The following is a 24,878-nucleotide window of genomic DNA, read 5'->3' as shown; positions in this document are numbered from 1 at the left end:
AGTTCACAGGTAGGACTTTTATTTTAGTTTTACAGAGCGGGAAACTGAGGCTCTGGAAGCATAAGTGACGAGCACTAAGTTGACAGACCCTCTGACTTCACAGCTGGACACTTAGGCACTGCAGTGCAGATACCAGCAATAACTATGGCACCATCCAGAGACTACACAGCCGTCCCGGATTCTACTTTGTGGATTACCTGGCACTAAGTAAACACAGCCTTTCCTTTTTACCTTTTATTTTCATTGCTTTGGGGTGTGACGTGGGCTTGGGTTTCAAACCATGGGCTGAAAATCCTTTCTAGATGTAGCCAGAGTGAAGCACCACTTCAGTGGCATTTAATTACCTTTAATGATAATTAGTAACACTAATAATTGCAGCTCCCATTTATTGAGCTCTTACTACAGGCCAGGCCCTTCGCAAGGGCTTTGAACACATCATCTCCTTCATCCCGCCCAAGTGAGTGTGGGCTGGGGATATTCACATCGCCCTTGGCTCCCTCCCTCCCTCCCGGGTATGTGGGGAGACAATGATACCATCAGTTCAGCCTGGTGATTAAGCATCTCAGGCCTTTGCTACTATTTCGATAATGAGGCTGTGGCTTTTGACCTGCTTCCTGGGCCAAAACCCTCTCTGGGGATTTGGTGGCTCTGTGGCAAAATCTGTCTCCATGTGGTCAAGAATCAGGTTGGGGCAGTGAGTGCCGGTGGACGGAAAGGGGGAGGAAAGACTGCAGTGGGAATCAGGCCCTGGCCCCACACTTAATGGTCACCAAGAAGTCTGCCCCACCGTGGCGGCATTCCAGAGGCCAGAGGCTGGCATGACTACTGCAGCTGGAATCTGACCACTGTGGCGTCCACCATAATGACACCTTGAGAGAGGCTTGGTGGTCACATGGGGTGTGTTTTCTTCCCTACTCTTCTCCCACAGCTTTTTCCACTCTCAGCCTGGCCCTTGGGCTGTCTGTCCCTGGGGAAGGGAGCAGAGAGCTATTCGAGAAGAATGCTTGGTAGGCAAGCGCTTCCTCTGGGGACTCTTGTGTTTATGCACTCATTGGTTCCTCTGCCCATCCATCCATCCATCCATCCATCCATCCATCCATCCATCCATCCTTCCATTTATCCATCCACCCATCCATCCACCTGTCCTTCCATCTATCCATCCACCCACCCATTTGTTTAACCATCCAGCAAATGCCTGTGTCTAAGGCACACTTGTGATACTTGGGGCTATGGAAAACACAGAGGAGTAAGACACAGATCCTGCTCTCAAGGAGCTTGCAGTCTCATGGGAAACAGACGTAAACTGAGCATGCCGCAGACTTTGGGAGTAGTTTCTAGGAGACTTATTAAGCTGTGCTAAGCAAGTTCAGTTGACATACTCAAGGCCAGTTTGGCCTCTGGAGGCACACATCCTGCTCAGATCTCAGCTCCACCAATTATCATCTGCATGGCCTTGGGTAAGGCACTTCACTTCTCGGAGCCTCAATTCCCTCATCTGTAAAATGGGAGTAATTATAATACCTACTTCATTGAGTTGTTGGGAGAATTAAAAGGAATATGTACATACAGAACAATGCCTGGCATGTAGTACATGTGTAATCACTGGTTATTTCATTTCTCTTTTCTTCTTTAAGCTCTCTGGAGTGTACTGAAATGGATAGGCTCTACTTCCTATGGCAAAGGGGCGTAGAATGTAGTAGGGGAGAATGACCATGGGTTTAGCCCGTGCTGTTTGCCAGGTACAGTGGAATGCTTCCTGTTTATTTTCACATTTAGTTTGAACAACACAGTGAAGGCTTTATAATCCCCATTTCACAGATAAGGTAATGGAAGCTCAGAGAGTTCAATGACTTGCCAAGGTTGCACAGCTAATAAGTGGCAAAGCTGGGATCTGAACCCTGGTTTACTTTACTGCAGAGTCCATTCAAACACTGGGTTATAGTGTCTGCACACGGCTATGCATGGGAGAAGGTAATAAGCATCCTAATATAGTGTCAAGCATATTGTTCTGAAAACATGGAGAATGAATTTCTTTGGATTTCTTGGAGAAGATGGTATTTGGGCTTCATTGCAAAGGAGAGAAATCGACAACATCAGTCTCATCTGATGGCAGCAGGTGGCAGCTGTGGTCTTCCAGGCAGAGAGCAGAGCTTGGGTAAAAGCATGAAGGAGGAAGGTGTGCAGTGCTTTGGGGGAGTAATCCTAGGAGTACAACAATTATAAAACCGAACATCATGTTAGTCCAATCCCATCATCTCACAGGTGATGAAACTGAGGTCCTGGCCCAGGCCCCATGATAGCAAGTGGCAATGCTGGGGTCAGCCCAGCATTGTTGGGGTGCAGAGCGCGTGACAGATAAGACTCACCAGAAAAGTAGGGGTCAGATTACAGAAGACCTTGACTCTGGTGTGAGGAGTTTGGAAGTGGAGAGCTGCTGAAGGTACCTGAACAAGGTGAGTCCTGATCTATTGATGGCAGAACTGGAGGCAACACAGTATCACTTGATGGGAATCCTGGGTGGGGTCCCGCAAACCCTTGGTCTCCTGGGATTTGAGCCACTTCAACTTGTCTGGAGCTGTCCATCACAGGCACATTCATTTGCTAATCAAAAAAAATAAGTTTGCTTGAGGACTGGCAGTTCTAACAAGGTGGTTCAGTTTTTAGACTTAGAGGCCTCCCCTGTTAAACAAATGCCCGCACAGAACTCTGTATTTTCCCCTTTGGAGCACCTTCTCACACTGTATCATTAAAGTTAACTGTGTGAAATTAGTGAATGTCTGGTTCCATGGCTGGATCAAAGCTCTGGGGTGGAAGGGACTGCTGTCTGTTTTAATCGACACCATACACCTAGCATCTAGCAAGGGCCTGGCATAGAAGGGCTTCATCAACATTTTTGAATGAATCAAGAACCAAACAATCAATAAAAACTAAGTTCAGCCCAATCAATTACCAGATAAGAAAACTAAGGTCCAGAGAGAAGCAATTCCTTCATTCAACTTGACACATGCTCTCTGACCTACTATGCACCAGGCAATATCGTTAAATATAGTGAACAAGACAGATGAGGTCCCTATCCTTGTAGGGATTGCAAGTGAACAAACAATACACGAGTAAAGAGGAATTGAAAATGCAGTTCTGTTAGGTGCGTGTCTTGAGAACAAGGTTTCCCTTGGAAACAGGATGGACTGGCCAGAGACGACTCTTCATTTCCCTACCATACACTTCATCCCTCTACCTCCTCCAGACGGTTTGAAGGTATTTGGTTTAAATCAACATGTGGGGTCAACTCTCAGGCATTTTCTCCCAAACCAGATTGAACTTTTGGAGTTCTGGGGTGATGGGTTTGAAGCCACCAACAGCATTGTGGAGCACACCATCTGCTTCTAGAAATGTAGGCAGACGGGGCACAGTGACTCACACCTTCAATCCCATCACTTTGGGAGGCTGAGACAGGCAGATCGCTTGAGCTCAGGAGTTCAAGACCAGCATGGGCAACATAGGGAGACCCAGTCTCTATAAAAAAAAAAAAAAAAAAATTAGCCGAGCTTGGCGATGTGTACCTGTAGTCCCAGCTACTTGAGAGGCTGAGGTGGGAGGATCTTTTGAGCCCAGGAGGTGGAGGCTGCAGTGAGCCATGATTATGCCACTACATTTCAGAGACAGAATGAGACCCTTTCTCAAAAAAAAAAAAAAAGAAAAAAAAATGTAGGCAGGGCAGACCAAGAGACAGAGCCCACAGCTTACATCAACCAAAGGTCAAATTCCACTTGATGAGGCAAAGAGAACCTGGAGGCTTTCATTGTTGTTTGAGTTTGCATTTCCTTGATTATGAGCGAGGCGAAGCACCTTTGCATCCACTTCCTGTCCATTTGAGTTTCCTCCTCTGTGAAGTGGTTGTTCGTGGCCTTCTTTTTTTCTATGACCTCCACCTCGTTTCACACAGGAGGAAACTAAGGTTGACAGTCACGTGACTTGCCTAAAATCAGATAACTATTTCACAGAAAACTATGTTATCTCTTGTATGGTGCCTTGCTCAAGGTAGGTACCTGCTCAAAGCCTGCGTGTTGAACTGAATTTAAATGAATAGAGAACAACCCTGAATGCGCGGCACCATCCGTGGGTGGTGGAAGGAACGCAGGATCTGGAGTCAGCCAGCCCTGGAGGACTCTACACCTGGCTGTGCTGTGTGACCTTGGACAAGTACCAAGCCTCTATTTCCTTGTGGAAATGCAAGAATCTCTATCCCCAGGTGAATCAGGGCACCTACCACAGGGCTTGCTCAGTGACCGTTTATTTTTCCCTCTCGCCCCTTCCTGGAGGATACAGAACAGCCAAGTGCACAGGGTTGTGGAGGCCAAATCAAGTAGGCACGAATAGGAAGGCAGGCTGGATGATGGCCCCCAAAACACGCGGTCTTAATCTCCAGAGTCTGTAAATATGTTACCTTACCTGCTCAAAAGGACTCTGCAGATGTAATTAAGTTTAGGATTTTGACATGAGAGATGATCTGGGTGGGTCCAATGTAATCACCAGGTTTTACAGTCAGAAAGGTCAGAGATACAGAGAGAGAAGTGAAGACAGAAGGCAGAGGTTAGAGTGATGTTCTTTGAAGATGGAGGAAGGGGCCACAAGCCAAGGGATGGAGGCAACCTCTAGAAATTGATAAAGGGAAGAAAACAGATTCTCTCCTGAAGCCTTGAAGGGAGCATGTCTTCTAACCTGATGACATCTGGATTTGATCCAGCAAAACCCACTTCAGACTTATTTATTTTTATCTCTTTGAGACAAGGTCGTACTCTGGCACCCAGGCTAGAGTGCAGTGGCTCACTACAGCCTCAATCTCCCAGGCTTAAGCAATTCTTCTACCTCAGCTTCCTGATAAGCTGGGACTTCAGGCATGCGCCACCACACTTGGTTAATTTTTTTATTTTTTGTAGAGATGGGGTCTCACTATGTTGCCCAGGCTGGTCTCAAACTCCTGGCCTCAAATGATCCTCCTAACACAGCCTCCCAAAGTGCTAGGATTACAGGCAGGAGCCACCTGCACCCAGCCCCATTTCAGACTTCTACTACATAGAACTGTGAGAGGATATATCTGTGTTGTTTTAAGCCACTGAGTTTGGGGTAATTCATCACAGTGGCAGTGGGAAACCGATAAAGATGACGTCTTGGAAAAACCAAGTTTTCTGAAGGAGGGGAGCGGCATGAATGGTGGTGAAGAAACAGTAATAGCGCCTGTGTTGTTGTGTGTTTTTTTAGTGTTTATCTTATACCAAGAAGTGTTCAAAACCCTTGTTTCAAATGATTTCATTTAATCCTCACATCACTAAGCCAGGTAAAAGCCATTATCCCGTTTACCAACCAAGAGAACAAAGGCTCAGCAAGGGCAAAGAATTCAGTCCCATTAAATCAGCGGAGGAGCTGGGACTGGAACCCAAGTCCACCCATCACCAAAACACCATGCTTTTCCCGAAGTGGAAGTCTATGGCATGGCCAGAGACCAGAGGAAGTCTAGGCTTTAGTTTTAGAGCTACCTTGCTCAAGGTAGGTACCTGCTCAAAGCCTGCGTGTTGAACTGAATTTAAATGAATAGAGAACAACCCTGAATGCGCGGCACCATCCGTGGGTGGTGGAAGGAACGCAGGATCTGGAGTCAGCCAGCCCTGGTGGGTTCCTGCTAAGTTCACTTGTTTGTGGCATTTTCTATGTGCCTAGCATTGCACTAGTGCCGGGGAGACCCACATTCCCTGGAGAAGGATGTGGTGGAACACAGGGACCCACCATGAATATATAACCACGTTCTAAAATGCCTAATTGTGCTTACATCAAGTGGAGAGGGAAAGAAAAATAGAGATTGGGGCTAGCAGGGTGGGCTTTTGAGAGAAGATGGAGCCTTAATTGGGCCTCGAAGAATGTACAGGAATTAGGGAGATGGGGAGAGGCCCCCGGGATGGTACACGTGTCATCCCAGGCTGCAACGCAGCAGAAACTCAGTCCCGGGAAAACTTGTACAATTCCACGAGAAAAACCTTGAAGACGCTGAAAGCTAAGTGGATGAAGGAAAGAAAAGGTTGGAAGACAGGAATAAGCAATTCACAAACACATGGAAAGTTGTTCCATCTCAAAGGAATGAAAATTAAAACGAGTTTCAAATGCTTGCCTACCAAATCAGCCCAGATTGGAGAAAACGATAGCAGCCAAGGTTGCCAAGGGTGTGGTGAACGAGGAGCTCTCATTCACGGCTGGTGGGAGTAGAAATTGGTACAACTGTTTTGGAAAACGATGTGGCAATGTGTCTTCAAAGCCCTGGTGTGTTGATATCCTTTGGTCCTGTACCTCCTCTTCAGGGAGGCTTGCTCAGGCTATCGTGAATGGAGAAGCCCTCTGTATCTGACATTCTTGATGCATCCTTACTTATACAGTGGCATAGCCACCACCGTGTCCCAAATGCCATTGTGAACTAAATGACGGTATCTAAATAATGGCAGTAAAAATCTAGATTTGCTTTAATATTTTACACTAAGTGAATACAGCAGCACACAAAACTTCACATCTAGTAGGGCAGCCACAATACAAAGTATTTTTTGTAATTGTGGTAAAAAAAAAAAAAAAAAAAAAACCCACAACATAAATTTACCCCCTTAACTATTTTCAGGCGGATAGCAGTGTTACGTATATGCATGTTGTCATATAACAGAGCTCTAGAACTTTTTCATCTTGCCTGACCGAAACTCTATACCCACCAAACAATTCCTCATTCCCCTCCCTTGAGTCCTAGGCAACTATCACTCTACTTTCCGTGTCTCTGAGTTTGAATGACTTTAGACACCTCATAGAAGTGGAGTTGTGCATTACTTGCCTTTTTGTAATTGTAATTGTAACTTAGCATATGATCAAAGTATTTTTAAAAGGATTCAAATCAAAGATGACAAAACTTGTGGCTGGCTTGGACTGGTGGGTGTAAATATGGTTTTAAAAATTCTATCTACATTTCCCTTTTTCCAAATGGTTTAGGCGTGTAGTATCCTTTTAACAATAAAATAAGACTTTTTTTTTTTTTTTTCCTTCAAGGAAAAAGACAAAAAAGTGGGTCCCAGAGGCCTAGGAAGTAGCACATTCTTAAATTTGTCACATGCTATGGAGGTGATATCCTGGGACAAAGCAGACCCTAGGCTCAAGAAAAGGCTCCAATACGAGGCCGCAAGCGTCCAAGCTTCCCCCGTTATCTTTTCAGAAAGCCAGTTGCCTTCTGGGTAAGGCCTGAGAGCCAGGGACATGGAGAACACCCTGCCCGGGTCCTCATCTTCGAGAGTCTACCATTCCTGGGCCCAGTATTGATTAGCGACAGGGCCAGTTGACACTCACCACCCAAGACAACTGTGATTCATTCCTCCCTCTCCCAGGGAATGTTAAACAGCTGTCTGTTCTTGGCTCTCTCTAAACCCACCCAGCCAAGCAGCCCTCAGGGACTTAGGCCGAGCTCCACCCCACTACGTGCAGAGTTAAAAGGAGGGACTGATGCTGAGTGGGTATAAACAGGGAAGTAGGTGGAGGAGACAGAAATACATCCGCCCAGTACTGTTTTCTGGGTCCACTGCTGTATTGGAAAATCCTCACGGGCCCAGATCTTTTGTTGTCCAGCATCTCCGCCCTGCTGGACAACAGCCCTGTAATCAGGGTTGTAGACGTTGTAGAGACTTCATAAATATTCATTCATTGGATGAACCAAGAGCATCCTATCATTTGGGCAAACAGCTCATTTGAGGTGTGGTGCATTCATCTTGGGAAATCACCAAGACACTGGAAAGTTACAGAAATAGGCAGAGGACAGGTAGGGAGGAGACCTCAGGCAGGCAGCTGGAAAGGACACCAGGCACAGCAGAGGGGCTCCTAGTGACCTTCCTTCTTGCCCTGCTTCCATGCTGCTACCTCTGAGTGCTAGACTCCACCCCAATCTGATGTCTACTCCTATGCCTAAGAAGCATGATATGAACACAGACAAGCACACTCCCATCCTATTCAGGTCAGCTGGAATACAATAAGCACTGACTGCTACCATCCCTAAACCGGACCAGGAGAACCGAGTGTGAGTCCCAGCTCTGCTGCTTACGGGCTGAGTGACCTTGGGCAAGTCATGTATCCAAGGGGCAGCAGACTAAATAATAACTACGTAAGGCATACCTATTTTTTCAATTCATTTTCTGAGTTCTTAGAAACTTTACAAATAGCACCTACTTCCTGCAATGCCCTGTGACAGAGGGACTATTCTTATCTCCATGTTACAGAGAAAGGAAGCCCAGATTCGGAAAGGTTCAGGAAATTTCCTAAAGTCATCAGGCTATGAAGTGGTAGAGCTGAGATCTGGACCAGGTCTGATGACTTTACAATCTGGGCTCTGCCACCAGGCCATGCTGCTTCCCATCCATACCTACCTACAAAGCATTGCCGTAAGGCTCAAAAATGGGGTCATGTATGTGAAAGCATGTTGTGAACTCCAATGTACCATAATAGGCTGACTGTGGAGACATTCATAGGACAGGAAAATGGGAAGGGACAGGAAAATCTCCGGACCGACCACCACACCTGCATCTGTCCCTATATGCCTCTCAATTCTCATGAGGGTGTTTGGGCCCCGGGCAGCCCTCCCTCCTGCGGTGTGCATGAAGAACTTCTCCTTGCTCTGGAACTAAGAGCAGTTTCACAACAAGGGCTGTGTCCCATGGGCTCTCTTCATCACCCAATCGATCTTTCTATCAGCTGACAAGGTGGCCAGGGTGCCTAACATGCATTCAGCACCGCGCCAAGCCCTCTGCCTCCACTGGGAGGCCAGGTCAGGCTTCAGGAGGCAGGTTTTTGCCCCAAGAGAGCTGCCTAACTCCAGGGCTCTGGGGAAAGAGCCTGACTAGAGAAAGGCCTCTTTCAGATGTCACTGGAGGTAAGAACACACGGATGACAAAATCACACGCTGTGTAGGTCTAGTTGCCTGAACTGGCTGTTGATTGACTCACTTGTCCAATTCATCACCCATTTATCATGGTTACTGAACAGCTTCTCAGAAAAACTGGGTGGCACAGCGATCAATCAAATGGGCTCCAGAATCAGACCTGGGTTGGAACTTGGCACTGTTAATAAAACCACTTCGACTTTCTGATCCTCAGTTGCCACATCTGCAAGGTGGGGCTAATATGATCTATTCACAGGATTTCTGTGGGGAGTGGAAGAGATGATGCATGTGGAGGCTTCAGCACAGTGCCTGGCACATAGCAGGTGCTCAGCAAATGTACCTGTGTGTGGCCATAGCTATTCAGTTAAATGGGCAACTAAGAGGAACAAGAAAAAGGCTTGCCTTCAAGGATTATACATTCAGTAGCAGGGTCACAAAGGTACAGATCTATACTATAATCATGACTGCACTTAATATTTATATTTAGTTATTTCATGCAATCCTTGCCCAGCCAAGATCAAACAACAAAAAAGTTGTAGAGCCACGATTTGAACCCAGGGATGGCTTACTAAAAGTAAGATATTAATTTGGAGAAAAGGGTCAGAGCCAGAGTTAGGAGAAAAGGAGAGTTAGGAGACCCAGGAATGAGCCCTCTTTTGGGATCAATTTCCCTAGCTGTCATATATATATTTGGACATTTGGAAATGAATGTTATGCACTTGTCAAGTTGATGATTATTACACACAGTGGTAGAAACTGTAACCAGACATGACCCTACAGACAGCAAATTAAGAGGCAAGGTCTGAAATCCTTTCTGAACCTGTGCTCTTTCTTGTGTGCTATGTCAACCTGCCCGCCTCGAAGGTCTGATAAGAAATTCACCACAGGTCTGCCAGAGAAGCAATAGGCTTACCAAGCATTCATTGTTCTGCTCTCAATCACCAGTTCTGAGGAACTGATGGGCTTGTACTAAGGTAATTGTATCTCCTGGGTGACCCAATCATGACACTGGGCAAGGAAGCAAGGAGACAAGAGAATATACTTTCACGGAGGCTGCATGTATCCATGATCTACTGTGTGCTCAGCCCTATGCCAAACCCCAGCCTACAGATGCCATGCCCTCCCTATGCTTCTAGGCTTGTGGTGAGCCAAGCCAAACACCCAGGGAGTATCCAGCCACACAAGACTCTAACCAGAAGCGCAGTTTTACTTTGAACTGTAATTATGAAGGCCTTTGAGTCACGCAGACCTGGGTGCAAAACTGGGTTCTGATACTCAGTGCCTGTGCAGTTTTGAGCAAGTCACTTCACTTCTCTGAGCCTGTGAAATGGAGATGAGAGGGATCTACTCAGGAATGTTGGCTGACAAAGACTGGGTTGGGTTGTGCAAGACACGGTGGCTTCCAAGACCACCTAGGGGAACACTACAGCCTTGTGGTTGCCAACTAAGGAAAATATCCAGCTTTTAAAGAATTATTTTTCATTTTTTGAGATGGAGTCTCTCTCTGTTGCCCAGGCTGGAGTACAGTGGCACGATCTTGGCTCACTGCAACCACTGCCTCCTGGGTTCAAGCAATTCTCCTACCTCAGCCTGCTGAGTAGCTGGGATTACAGGCATGTGCCACCATGCCCAGCTAATTTTTGTATTTTTAGTAGAAACAGGGTTTCACTGTGTTGCCCAGGCTGGTCTCAAACTCCTGACCTCAGGTGATCTGCCCACCTTGAGCTCCCAAAGTGCTGGGATTACAAGCGTGAGCCACTGTACTCGGCCTAAGAATTAGTTTTATTAAAAGGATTGCAACCTGATAGTCTGTTTCAAAGAGTTTATGTTAGACTGCTCCAGAGCAGTATTTAAGTCCAGTTTATATGTAGATGGCAATGGTTCCACATGTACTCAGAAGTTACATCAAAGCTGCTCAGAAATTACATTAGAGCAAAGTCTTATGAAAGTTTCGGTGCGAGGGTACAGGTGTTTGTAGATCACAGAGGCACAATCATTATTAGTCCTGAGGGTATCTTATGCACTGAAAAGGCAAGGGCCAGGATCACTGAACTTACCATTTCTAAAAATGCTGTGATTCAGGCAAGAGATGTGGGAACCTATCCTGCTCATCATCTTAAGGGCGGGAGGGCTGCACTGTCACAGAGTCAGGGGCTTTGCGAAATTATTCTTTACCTCTGCCGCATTGTCTTATGTGGTTCAGAGTGGACTTTGTAACAGATAGACCAGGGACAGAATACTAACTGCTCCATCATTGACTGGGCAATTTATTCAACTTCCCAGGTCTCTGTTTCTTATAGGAACAGAATGCAGTGATAGCAAGTTTCCTGGACGAGACAGAGACCACACAACGGAAGAGGAACAGCAAAACTCCAGGGACAAGGCCCCAAAGAGTGCGCCAATGATATCTGGCTGGACTTTAAAAAAAAAAGAGAGAGAGAGAGAGTCTATGGGATGCCACCAGCTCTGCGGCAACCCTGTAAGGGCCTCATGCAGCCGACTGTGGGTGCCAGTGCCTTTTTCCTCCACAGGCAAAGACCAAAGCCCAGAAAAACCACTTTTGGCTTAAAGGCTGCCTGTAAATTTCCAGTTCCAGGCTGCACACGCGGCCGAGCTCCTAGTGGAAGGCCCTGATTGGATCTGCTTGCCGCTGTCCAACATTGGGATCCCCTATTGGACAGAGCCTCTGCACCAGCATGACTCTTTGTATCACCATGAGCCAATCAGCTGAGGCAAGGCTGTGAGGTCGCCCAGGGGACAGGCCTGGCTCCAGCCATAGCCGGGAAGGAGCCGTTTCCCATAACGTTGAAGACTCCTCTGCAGTTCACAGCTTGACCTGGCTTTCATCCCTGTGTGCCAGCTCCTTATGATCATTGATCTGCAGATGGACTTGAGTTTGTCCTTCACGCACACGTTTATGAAGCACTGGTCAGAGTGGTGTCGTCTGTGGCCCTGGGACAGAATTTGTGTGCAGAGCCGCATGGCCTATCCAAGACCAAGATGGTGGAAATTACCCACTCATTACTTGAAAGCCTGAACAGGACTCCACTGATGGCTGCCGTGATCTAAGCACCAGCAGGAGCATCAAGATGATGCAGATGTGTCCATGTCCACAAAGAGCATCTGCGTCCTTGCAGAAAGAGAAAGGCAGTTGCAGAAATTAATACAAAGTAGAAAATATCTGTGCCTCAAAAGAGGTGAAGATAGTGTGCAAAAGAGATGAAGATGTGCCCTGGGAAGACTGCTGGAGCTTTGGGGCAAGAAGGATGAGAGCAGATGGCTTTGTAGGTCAATGCTACTCTGGCCATCACTGAGTGCTGGAGAGAAACTCACAGTCCTCACAAGATCTCTCTTAGTGGGAGACAGAGGAGCATTGTGGTAAGAAGCACGGGCCTTGGAGTTGGCCCACTGGTTTCAAATTCGTCTTCTATTTTCTAGCTCTCTGAACTTACCAGTTTTAAATGAGATGAAAGTAGCTCAGTGCCTGGCATATAGATGAATGGTTGTTATCAGTTCTCAAATGAACTATCACATACCCTCAGATAACACATCACAAACTCCAGGATCCACAACGACAGGACTAGAACTGTGGACTCTTCTGGTTCCCCAGTGATCTATAATTCATGTTGAATGGTGAGAAGAGAGAATGGAGCAGACAGACCCACACAGGCCTGTACTCCACACCTCCTCTCTGGTGGCCTTAGTGAGGCAGGGAAGGCTCACCAGAATTCCTGAGGCCAGCCCTCCATCTCGCCCTGATATCTGCCTGGTCCGTGATGCTGTCCTGGCCTTCCTGCAAGCCTTGGTTTGGGGCTGACCTTTCACCAGATGAAATGGACCCCTTCAATGATTGAGGAAGAGAGAGGCTGACTCCTGCCTTCTGTGGCCTGTCATTAGGGGCCAGTCAGCAGCCTAGGGACGTGCAAAGGTTTACAGCCCTTTAACTCTTGATTCTCCTTCCTTCACCAGCTCTCCCCCAGGTATCTTATGAGCAGGGGAGGCTTCTAGTGTGAAGCTGGCTCCTCCACAACTTAAGACAAAGTTTCATCACTGGTTGGCACTCTCCTTCCAGCTGTTTCCTACCATATTCTCATCTGTAAGAGGTATATTTTAAAGCCCCAGCAAGTAAAGAAATGTTTAGGCCTTGCTCTGTGTTTTGCAGTTGCCTTTATTTTAGCACTATCTCAAAGTAATTATCTGTGGCTGAGGCTGCTTCCACTATAGTCCTCAAGGGTTAGATCTGTGTCTGATTCATCTCTGTGCTCCCAGAATTTAGTACAAGGCCTGGTACTGGGGGAGGGGGTGCCCCATGAATATTTTGAGGAGTGGATTGGTGGATGGCATAGCTCATCCATTTGGGCCTAGACACTTGGGAACTCACATCACAACAGGAAACTGTCCCAATTTCTCACCCTCTGACCTGATCTGCGTTATTGCCTAACATGCCCCTATCTGACAGTTCATCTCTTCGAATTCATGATTTATCTTCCTGGCCTCCTGGAATTTGGATTCTCTTTTAAAATCAGCTGGTCAGGGGTTCATGAGTTCCATGAAAGTGTTTGCAGGATTTTTAGAATGTGTGGGTACAGTTTCCTGGTGCTGACGGTTACCATTAGCTTTCATCAGATTTCCAAAGGGGCCATGACGAGAAGAGGTGAAGAAACACTGTCAGGATAGAGGGCTGGATGCAGAGACTTTCTGACCCTGGGTCATCAGTCCTCTTATTTGTAGAGGGGAGGGAACAGCACTTAGCGTTGTCAGAATTTGGTGGTTTTTGGAGTTTCTTCAAATTATATTGGGTCTCCCACATCCACCCCTGAGCACACACTGGAACTTACTGGAAGGATTTCCATTGCTCTTGAAGCCTTCCCGTGGCCCACGTGGCCCTCCATGCCCGCTCACAGCTCGCTCTCCTGTCCCTCCCCTGGAGCCACCGCTCTTCTTACTTCCTTGAGTGACCCTTGCTTCTTCCCGTCGTGGGATCTTTGCGCTTTCTGCTCCCTCTTCCTGGAATGCTTTCTCAGAGGCGCTGCCCTCATTCCCTCTTTCCCTGAATAACTCTTGCTTTTCTTTCAGATCTCTGCACGCTTACCTCTTCTTCAAGGATGACTTCCCTGACTATCCTGACTAGACCAAAACCCCCCTTCACAGGCCCTTACAGCACCAGAAACGGCTTCAGCACACTACTGAAGTAGTTTTATAATTTTATATTGACTTTCGTGATTCCTTATTTGGTGTCCAGCACCACCACTGCACTGTGGCTCCAGGAAGGCAGGAACCACATCGGTTTTTCCTCTGCATTCTATTTCCAGGACCTGGCACAATATGTGTACTTAATAGGTGCTAAATAAACAGGTGTTAGGAGCAACAAAACTCTTGTTTTCATGCACTAGAGCAGCCCTAGCTGGAATAGCTTCTCTAATACTGTTTTTGTTGTTTCTGCAGAGTTCATGAGGAGGGCTTGTTCTCATGAATAATGCGTGATGGTCATTCTGGGTGGGGACTCTAGAACCAGACTGCCTGAGTTCAAATTCTGGTTGTGCCTCTTACTAACGCAGTAACCCTGAGCAGATTATTTAATCTCTCTGTGCCTTGGTTTTCCTTATCTATAACGTAGATATGATGATAGTACCTACTTCATAGGGTGTTTGCGAAGATTTGGTGAATTCACACACATAAAGTCCAGAAGAGTGCCCAGCATGTAGCTGTCATTATCAGCCTCCTCGTACCTTTAGCATTGACTGCTTGAATCCATCTAAACCTCAGGAACCAGCACTTTTTTAGACTTCTTCATTCTCTTTTCATTTGCTTAGCTAGCACAAGTAGGTAATGGCAAAGCCGCTGCTGAGATGCAGATCCTGGGGGCTTTGTTAGCTCGTGAGCCGAATAAACCGCTATCTTCCAAACTCCAGCCTGCCTTGTGAAATCTGAACCTTAGTTTCAGGAAAATGACACCTGACCACATGTCAGGTCTTGGAGTTTGTCTACTACGAGATGAAACTCCAAATATTATGTTAGTGTATGCAAGCCAGGATCCTGAAGACAGAATTCATTAATGCCCCTGAATCTTCAGCATGACTAAGGTATTAGTAAATACTTCTGCGTGTAGTAAAGTCAGAGCAATAGCTTAAAACTAGCCATGGTGGGAGTCTCTACAGCATAGAAATCAGCAAACTCAACAGTTCAGAGTTGTTTTTTTTCCTGGACAGCACACCACTCCCCCAATCCACATCATATGCCCACACCAGAAAGATTTATCTTGTGCTTCCCCAAGGATGACAGGGTACCTATTATAGGGGCTGGCTGTAGCACCAGTCCAGTGTCCAGCTGTCTTTAGCAAGCCACAAAGATCTGCCAGCCACACACACGTAAGGCTTTGTGACCATTTTGGTCACCCTGAGCTATGGCACTAGTTAGTGTCTCAAAATCCAGATGACAAATCACATGAAGTCTTCACAGCTGTGTTCTGAATCACTAGAGAGATTGCAATGGGCAGTGTGGCACGATACACATAATCCTGGACTAGAAGCTCTAGGCTTGGCTCTATGGCACCCGGGGAAAGTCAGTTCTCTCTGGGTCAGTTTCCTGAGGAAGGGAAAGAAGGAACGTTGAGCTAGATGAAGACCTTCTATAAGAACCATTCACTTTCAAAATGAGAGCTCAGCCCTGATCTGCCATCTACTCCCTGTGGAGCCTCAGACAAGTCCCTCCACCCCTCCGAGGACTCAGTTTCTGCATCTGCAAAAGCGGATAAGAATCTCATTTAAAGAATTGTTTGAAGGCATAAATGAGTTTTAGAAGATGTGTCCTCTGCCCTCAAGGGGTCCCAGTCCTGTTGGAAACATAAAACAAACCCACCCAGATCAGTGAGTGCTGAGTTTCTTGAAGCATGATCCAGGAGATGATTTCAGTTTGTGTTCAAACTCATGTTTTCTGTTAATAATTGCATATTTATGTATTTGTTTTAAGGTACGTCAGGAAAAAATAATATTAGTGATTCACACCTAAAAGTGCATGGACATTATTGCTAAGAAGAATATTTTTAACTGAATTGTTTAAAATCCAACTTAGAAATGTTCAATAGCTAGGTGCAGTGGCTTACAGCTGTAATCCAGCAGTTTGGGAGACTAAAGTGGGCAGATTGCTTGAGCCCAGGAGTTCGAGACCAGCCTGGACAATGTGGAGAGACCCCATATCTACAAAAACTACAGAAATTAGCCAGGTCTGGTGACATGCACCTGTAGTCCCAGCTACTTAGGAGGCTGAGGTGGGAGGATTGCTTGAGCCTGGGAGGCAGAGGTTGCAGTAAGCTGTGATCACGCCACCGCAACTAGCCTGGGCCACAGAGCAAAACCCTGTCTCAAAACAAAACAAAACAAGTTTTATAAGGGAAATCTCAAAAGTGAAGCTTTTTAGATGCTGAAATGAAAAGTCCTTTTCAAAATGGAGGCTTCTGGCTCCTTCAGTTCTGGGCTAACAGGTGGGAGATGTGGAGAGGCAAACTCAGGAGTCATACATGAAGAACCTTGACAGTGATTCTACCTGTTAACCAGGGAAGGAGGCTGGGCTCTGAGGGCTTCCTGGCCATGGACGAGGTTGTTCTATAGGCCATCAGATCAGTGAGGGTGCTCTGGCTGGGAGAAATAGAAACTGTGACTCAAAGTGACCTCAACAAGGAGGGCTCTTATTGGCCTCATAACTGGAAGTCCAGAGGCTGGGCAGGCCCACAGTGTCTCTTCCTATGTCTCTGCTCTGCAGAGCACAGTGCTGGCCCCACCTAAAGCAGGCTCCTTTTACAACCTTTGAAGGATGGCCACCTTCTGGTTTTAGTGTTTCCTCTGGCCACATGCTTCCTTCTTCACAACTGGAGGAAGAGAGAGTGCCTCTTCCTCAACCGTCAAACAAAAGTTCTTTTCAATCTGACTGGGACAGCTTGGGTCCCCTGCCCATCCCTGAGCCAATAACTGTTGCCCAAGGAATGCCATTCTGTGCTTGGCTTCAGCCTGGCCTGAACCAATCTCTAGAGAGGGAATCACTGTGAATGGCTTGGACTAATCTGGGCTGAGGAGGACTCCTCTACTGGATGAAACAGCAGAGAGACAACCAGGATGTTCATCATCATCATGATTGCCAGATGGTCACCAAGATCACTTCCTCTTCTTCCTGGGCACACAGCTATACTACATTTCCCAGACTCCCTTGCAGTCAGGCATAGCCACGTGACAGTTCCAGGCAGTGGAATATGGATGGAGGTGATGTGGACCACTCAGCGCCTAGAATAGAAATATTTCTAAAGCAGGGGCCAACAAATGGTTTCTGTAAAGAGACTGATGCTAAATATTTCAGCTTTGCAGGCCACATACAGTCTCCATCATACCTTCTTCTCTTTCTCCTTCCCCTTCCCTTCCCCCTCTCCTGTCTCCATCCTCTCCTCTTCTCTTTCTGTGCCTTAGTCACAAAGCTTTAGCAATGTAAAACCATTCTCAGGTCTAGGGCTATACAAAAACAGGCTGCTGGCTGGATTTGGCCCAGAGGGGACAGTTCGCAGCCCCTGCTCTAGGCTGGCACTGGAAGCCACACGTCGAAGATGGCAGAGGCATAAGATGCAAAAAAAGTGGGCCCCTAAGTTCCTTCATGGAGAGAGTCTCCAAAAAGAGCACTTCATTTGACTATAACCATTATAAAGAATAAACTGTTTTTTAATCTTCTTTTTTTTTGTGGTAATACATAACATAAAATTTATCATTTTAACCATTTTTAAGTGTACAATTCATGGTATTCACATTGTTGTTGTTGTTGTTGTCAAGTGCAGTTTTATTTACTTAAGAACTGGAAAGAATAATCAGCATCTGTGAAAGAAAATCCAATTTAGAATATTTAAATAAACATTTCTGTATGTAAAAAGAAGAGTAGACTAATTACTCCATTAAGTTCCTCTCCTTGCAATGGGACAGACTGCCTCTACTGCAGATGGCCGGGTCTTCCAAACCCATGGCAGGTGCCACGTCTTCTGCAGCAGGCGCCCAGAGAATAAGCACTTCCCACCACGACAGAGAGGTCAAGGTCTTCTAACCTTGCCAAACCACTACAAAAGCAAACTATGGTGGGCAAGCCCAACTACCTAAGGCAGGAAGACCATCACCATCATCGGTCAACAAAACTCTTTCTTTGGTAAAGCTGAAACTCTGTACCCATTAAATAATCACCCCCATCTCCTCCCACCACAATCCCTGACATTACCATTCTACTTTCTGTCTCTATGAATTTGATACTCTAAGTACTTCATGTAAATGGAATTATATAATATTTGCCTTTTCAAAATTAGCTTAATTCTGTTAGCATAAAGTCTTCAAGATTCATCATGTTGTACTAATTTTCTTTGTTTTTTTTCTGAGATGGAATGTTGTTCTTGTCGCCCAGGCTGGAGTGTAGTGGCATGATCTCACTCAGTGCAACCTCCATCTCCCGGGTTCAAGCAATTTTCCTGTCTCAGCCTCTTGAGTAACTGGGCTTACAGGGACCCACCACCAAATCTGGTTAATTTTTTTGTGTTTTTAGTAGAGATGGGGTTTCACCATGTTAGCCAGGCTGGTCTCAAACTCCTGACCTCAGGTGATCTGCCTGCTTCGCCCTTCTTTTTTCTTTTTTCTTTTTTTTTGAGACAGAGTCTTGCTCTGTCATCCAAGCTGGAATGTAGTGGCACGGTCTCAGCTCACTGCAACCTCTGTCTCCTGGGTTCAAGAATCTGCCTCCTGGATCAAGTGATTCTCATGCCTCAGGTTCCTGAGTAGCTGGGATTACAGGCTACTTTTTGTATTTTCAGTAAGATGGGGTTTTACCATGTTGGCTGGCTGGTCTTGAACTTCTCACCTCAGGTGATTCACCAGGCTTGGCCTCCCAAAGTGCTTGGGTTACAAGCCTGAGCCACCATGCGTGGCCAATTTCCTTCCTTTTTAAGGCTGAATAATATTGCATTGTACTGACAGACCTCATTTTGTTTATCCATCTGTCTGTCAATGGACATTTGAGTTGCTCCCCCCTTTTGTCTATTGTGAATAATGCTACTATAAACATTGACTTACAAATATGTGTTCCTGCTTTTAATTCTTTTGGGCACATACCCATAAGTGGAATGACTTTTATTATTTTAAGCCTCGGACTTTTACAGTTTATTTGTTACAGCAGCAAGTGTCGAAAGATACAATTGCCATTATCATCATCACCATTATTTTAAACCATTCCTTGAGCAACTATTGTGCGCCAAGGACTAAATCAAGGCCTGTATATGAATTTTCCTGGATTATCTCATTTCATCTATGAAACAACCCAGTCAGGGAAGTGTTTTTTTGCCCCCACTTTAGAGGTGTGTAAACTGAGGCTCAGAGAAGTTAAATGGATTATCCAAAATTACACAGGATCTCTGCGCTTGAGTAGCTCACAGGCTACAGAGGAAGAAAGACAAGAAACGGACAATTCGAAGACAGCATGGTGAGTGGTGTGCTAAACAGAAAAAATGTTTTGCAAGTCTTTAGCTCAGGGGGAAACTGGGTGGGCAGTGGACAGAGAAGGCTCCCTAGAGAAAGTGAAGTCTAAGCTGAGCCGCAAGAATGGAGAAGGTGTTACTTGACAAGGAGTTGCGGGAGAGGGCTCAGGCAGGCAGGTCAGCATGTGCAAAGGCCCAGAGATGATTCCTGTGGACAACTGCCAGGATAGGCAGATTCCAACCCAGGTCTGAGGGCTCTGAAGCCTGTGTTCAGCCACAATGTTGTCCTGACTCCCCTGAAGCGAGGAGAGGGAAGGGAGTGAGAAAGAGGAGCAATGATCCCTGAGATTCCTTCTAGACCTGAAGCTCTAGTTCTGTGATTGCCTGAACCAAGCTCTGTGCAAATGTCAATGCAGGATCCTTCATCATCATTCTTAGGAAACACAGGCCAGTGGGAATCTGGTCCTTCCACTGTAAGTATTCTGTGAGTGCACCTTCAAACACGTGAGACCATACGTGAAATTGAGATTATTCTCCCCAAGTCTTGGGGGATTTGACCTGCATGAGAGCGACCCACCAGGCTTACCACATTGATTCGTCAATATTCAACACAGAAAACCTGCCTGGGCTCAGGCTCAGGCCCAGGGAGCCTGAGTCCGTTATTTTTTCTCACCTTCCAAAGGTCACGAGGGGCTGAGTGTGGTGGCTCAGGCCTGTAATCCCAACACTTTGGGAGACCGAGGCAGGTGCATCATTTGAGGTTAGGAGTTCAAGACCAGCCTGGCCAACACAGCAAAATCCCCGCTACTAAACATACAAAAATTAGCCGGGTGTGATGGTTCATGCCTGTAATCTCAGCTACTCTGGAGGCTGAGGCAGGAGAATCACTTAAACTCGGGAGGCAGAGGTTGCAGTGAGACAAGATTGTGCCACTGCATTCCAGTCTAGGCAACAGAGTGAGACCCTGTCTCAAAAACAAACAAACAAACAAAAAATCCCATAAAGGTCACAAGGAAAGGACCCCAGGAGGGACAAAGGGTCAGGCCAGGGCTTTATCCTTCTCTGTGGAGTCTGCAGACAGGTGGAGAGCCTCCTGCCTCTTGGCTTCGTTACCCTTCCCCAGGCCCACCTCAGCCCAGTGCTTGGGCTTCTCTGCCCTTCTATGGGCAGGTGTGCAGGGGCAGCCTCCAGAGTATCCTAATGTCCCCGTTCCCAAGGAGCAACCACTAATACCCACTGAGGACCACTGTGTTCTGCCACTGTTCCAAGGGCATTTCCACATTGGCTTTTAAAATTTCATAACAAGCTGGGTCTGGTGGCTCGCATATAATCCCAACATATTCAGAGGCCAAGGTGGGCAGATCATTTGAGGTCAGGAGTTCATAAAATCTCACAACAAACTGGGTTTGGTGGCTCACATATAATCCCAACATATTCAGAGGCTCAGGTGGGCAGATCATTTCAGGTCAGGAGTTCGAGACCAGCCTGACCAACATGGTGAAATCCCATCTCTACTAAAAATACAAAAAATAAATAAAAATTAGGCATGGTGACACATGTCTGCAGTCTCAGCTACTTGGAAAGCTGAGGCAGGAGTATCGCTCAAATATGGGAGGTGGAGGTTGCGGTGAGCTGAGATCGTGCTGCTGCACTCAAGCCTGGGCCACAGAGTAAGACTGGGTCTCGAAAATAAAAATAAAAATAAAACACTCTCATAACAGCGCCATATGTTAGGGATAATTAATATCACTGTTCCCATTTTAGAGATGAGAAGACTGAGGTGCATAAAGGATGGGTGACTTGCCCAAAGTGAGGTTCGAACCAGGCTGTCTTGCTCCAGAGTTCAAGCAGTGACCCACCATGCCATCCTGCCTCTGCAGGGTCCCGACAGATAAGAGCAGGGGCCAGAGAAGAAATATTTGAGACAAAAAGAAGATTTGGGGTTTGACAGCCCTGAATCTGAGTCCCAGCTCCTCCATTGTGCCTGTGCCACTTCTGACAAGTTGCTTTTAAACTCTCTGGCCCTCTAGGCCTCAGTTTTCTGAACTGCAAAGTGGGCAGCATAATGAATATCCCCTCTCTGCCAGGATTCTTGTAAGCATTAAATGAGATGACAGATACAAAGTGCCTGGCACACAGCAGGCACTCATTAAGTGGTAGCCCTTACGAAGGATTGTGCAGTTCATTGGATCAGGACTTTCACAAGATGGCATTGCAGATCTAGGCCTGTTTCTGGTAATCAGCCTCAGGGACAGGAGCCAGCATAGTCTTACAGAAAGTGCTCTGGACCAAGAATTGAGGGCCCTGGGATTAAGTTCCAGAGTGCTGCTCATCCCTAAGCTGAAGAGTCTCCCCTTTTAAATGGGGGAAAGGGAGTCAGCCTAGATGTTTCTAAGATTAGACCCAGCTCTGGCATTCTGGGATTCCTTGAGGTAGGATGGAGACATTCAGTCATTCAACAAACACCTAGTGCCCAAGTGGGCAAGACATTGCAGAAAGTAAAGCATTTAAAGTAGGACTTGTCTTGAAGAATAAGGAAAAAAAATTGCTGGAAAATGGTTATTTTCACCACTAAAAACAATGTGCAAGTAGATATTCATATGCAAACAAACAAACATAAAATACTTTGATCCATGCCTCACACCATATCACCACATATATATTATATATATATTACATATATATAAATTCAAAATGGATTATAGATCTAAAATGTGATACCATAAAACTTTTTTTTGAGACAGAGTCTTGCTCTGTCACCCAGGATGGAGTGCAGTGGCACCATCTTGGCTCACTGCAACCTTCTCCGCCTCCCACTTCAAGCAATTTTCCTGCCTCAGCCTCCCAAGTAGCTGAGATTACAAGTGAGTGCCATCACACCCAACTAATTTTTGTATTTTTAGTAGAAATAGGGTTTTGCCACGTTGGCCAGGCTGGTTTCAAACTCCTGACCCCAGGTAATCTACCTGCCTCTGCCTCCCAAAGTGCTGAGATTACAGGTGGGAGCCACCGCACCTGGCCATGAAACCATAAAACTTCTTGAAGAAAACGTTGGAGAAAACCTTTGTGGCCATCGATTAGTGAAAGTTCTTAGGTACAAAAAACACAATAAATAAAAGAAAAATTGTTAATTCAGTTGTCATCAAAATTAAAAACTTCTGCTTTTCAAAAGACACCATTAAAAGAAGGAAAAGACATGCTACACAATTAGATAAAATGTTTCCAAACAAACAAAATAGAGGCCAGGCACGGTGGCTCACACCTGTAATCCCAGCACTTTGGGAGGCCAAAGTGAGGAGATCATTTGAGGTCAAGAGTTCAAGACCAGCCTAGCCAACATGGCAAAACCCTGTCTCTACTAAAAATACAAAAATTAGCTGGGTGTGGTGGTGTGTGCGTGTAACGCCAGCTACTCAGGAGGCTGAGGCAGGAGAACTGCTTGAACTGGGAGACAGACATTGCAGTCAGCTGAGATCACAGCCTGTGCAACAGAGCAAGGCTTCATCTAAAAAAAAAAAAAGTAAGATACACAAACATAATAAAATAAATACAAAGTAAAACAAAACAAAAATGATAAAATGCAAAAGTAAAATCCAAACAAAATGTTTGCAAATCATATATCTGATAAGGACTTCCATCTAGAACATATAAGGAACTCTCAAAACTGAATGGTAAGAAAACAGACATCTCAATTAAAAACTGGGCAAAAGATTTGAAGAGACACTTCACCAAATACAATGCTAAGATGGTAAACACATAAAAGATGCTCAACATGCAGTCATGAAAAGTAAAAAGACTACAGCTTTTTGTTTGTTTGCTTGTTTGTTTGTTTGTTTAGACACAGGGTCTCACTCTGTCACCCAGGCTGGAGGGCAGTGGCATGAACACGGCTCACTACAGCCTCAACCTTCTGGGCTCAAGCCATCTTCCCAGCTCTGCCTGGCTTGATTAGTAACTGCACCACTACACCCAGTTAATTTTTTAATTATTTTGTAGAAACAGGGTCCCACTATGTTGCCCAAGCTGGTCTCAAAGTCCTGGGCTCGAGCAGTCCTCCCACCCCAGCCTCCCAAAGTGCCGGGATTATAGATGTGAACCACTGCACTCAGCCAAAAAGACTGTATCAAGTGTTGGTGAGGATGTGGATCAACCAGAGTTCATATACACTGTTAGTAGCAATGTAAAATAGTACAATCACTCTGCAAACCAGTTTGGGATTTTCTTAAAAAGCTGAATGTACACCAGCTATATGATCCAGCCATTGCACTCCTGGGATTTACCCGAGAGAAATGAACGTTATGTCCATTCAAAGATTTGTACATGAATATTCAAAGCAAATCTGAATGAGAGGATATTATTTGTCATTGCCCTAAACTGGAAACAACCTAAATGTTCATCAACTGGTGAGTTGAATTACAGATGTGAATGTACAACAGACTGTGGTATATTCAGACAATGGTGAATATATGGTGAGTTCAATTACAATCTAAATATACAACAGATTGTAGTATATTCAGACAATGGAATACTATTCAGCAATAAAAATTAGTCAGCTATTTATACATGCAACAACATGGGTAAATCTCAAAATAATTACGCTGAATGAAAGAAGCCAGATTTTTGAAAGTACATACTGTAAGATTCCACTTATACAGAATTCTAGGAAATATGAACAGTTAAACTATTGTGACAGAAAGCAGATGAGTAGTTGCCTAAGGATGGAGAGAGAGGGCCAGTGAGGGAAGGAGAGATTCTCAAGCGGCCTTCGGTGGCAATGAATATGTTCATTTTTTGATTCTGGTGATGGTTTGTTCCACAATGTATACATATGTCAAAATTTATGAAATTGCACTGTTCAAATAGGTACAGTTTATCATATGCCAGTTATACCCCAAAAGCTGTTCAGAAAAATCACTGTAAAAAAAATTGAATTGCTAGTAATAGGAAAGACAGTCCAAATATGTTAGGATTGGAATATACTTAAAAAGCACCTTCCAAGTTAGCAAATATGATAATTTTATAAATACACAACTGTAGCAGAATATTTTGTGATTAAAAATACACACAGGGCTAGGTGCGGTGGCTCATGCCTGTAATCCCAGCACTTTGGGAGGCCGAGGCAGGTGGATCATCTGAGGTTGTTGAGACCAGCCTGGCTAACATGGTGAATCCCTGTCTCTACTAAAAATACAAAAATTAGTTGGGCATAGTGGAGCATGCCTGTAATCCCAGCTACATGGGAGGCTGAGGCAGGAGAATCACTTGAACCCAGGAGGCAGAGGTTGCAGTGAGCCAAGATCGCACCACTACACTCTGGCTTGGGCAACAGAGGGAGACTCTGTCTCGCAGACCCTTCATCCTGGCAGTCTAACTTGTGGGTATCCATCCTACAGCAGGAGACAGGAGCAGAGTGTGGAAGGTGAGACTACCATAAGAGGATGTATAGGTTGT

This window comes from Cebus imitator, unplaced genomic scaffold (assembly GCF_001604975.1).
Source record: "Cebus imitator isolate Cc_AM_T3 unplaced genomic scaffold, Cebus_imitator-1.0 Scaffold87, whole genome shotgun sequence".
NCBI lineage: Eukaryota > Metazoa > Chordata > Mammalia > Primates > Cebidae > Cebus > Cebus imitator.
This window is presented reverse-complemented; position numbering follows the sequence as displayed.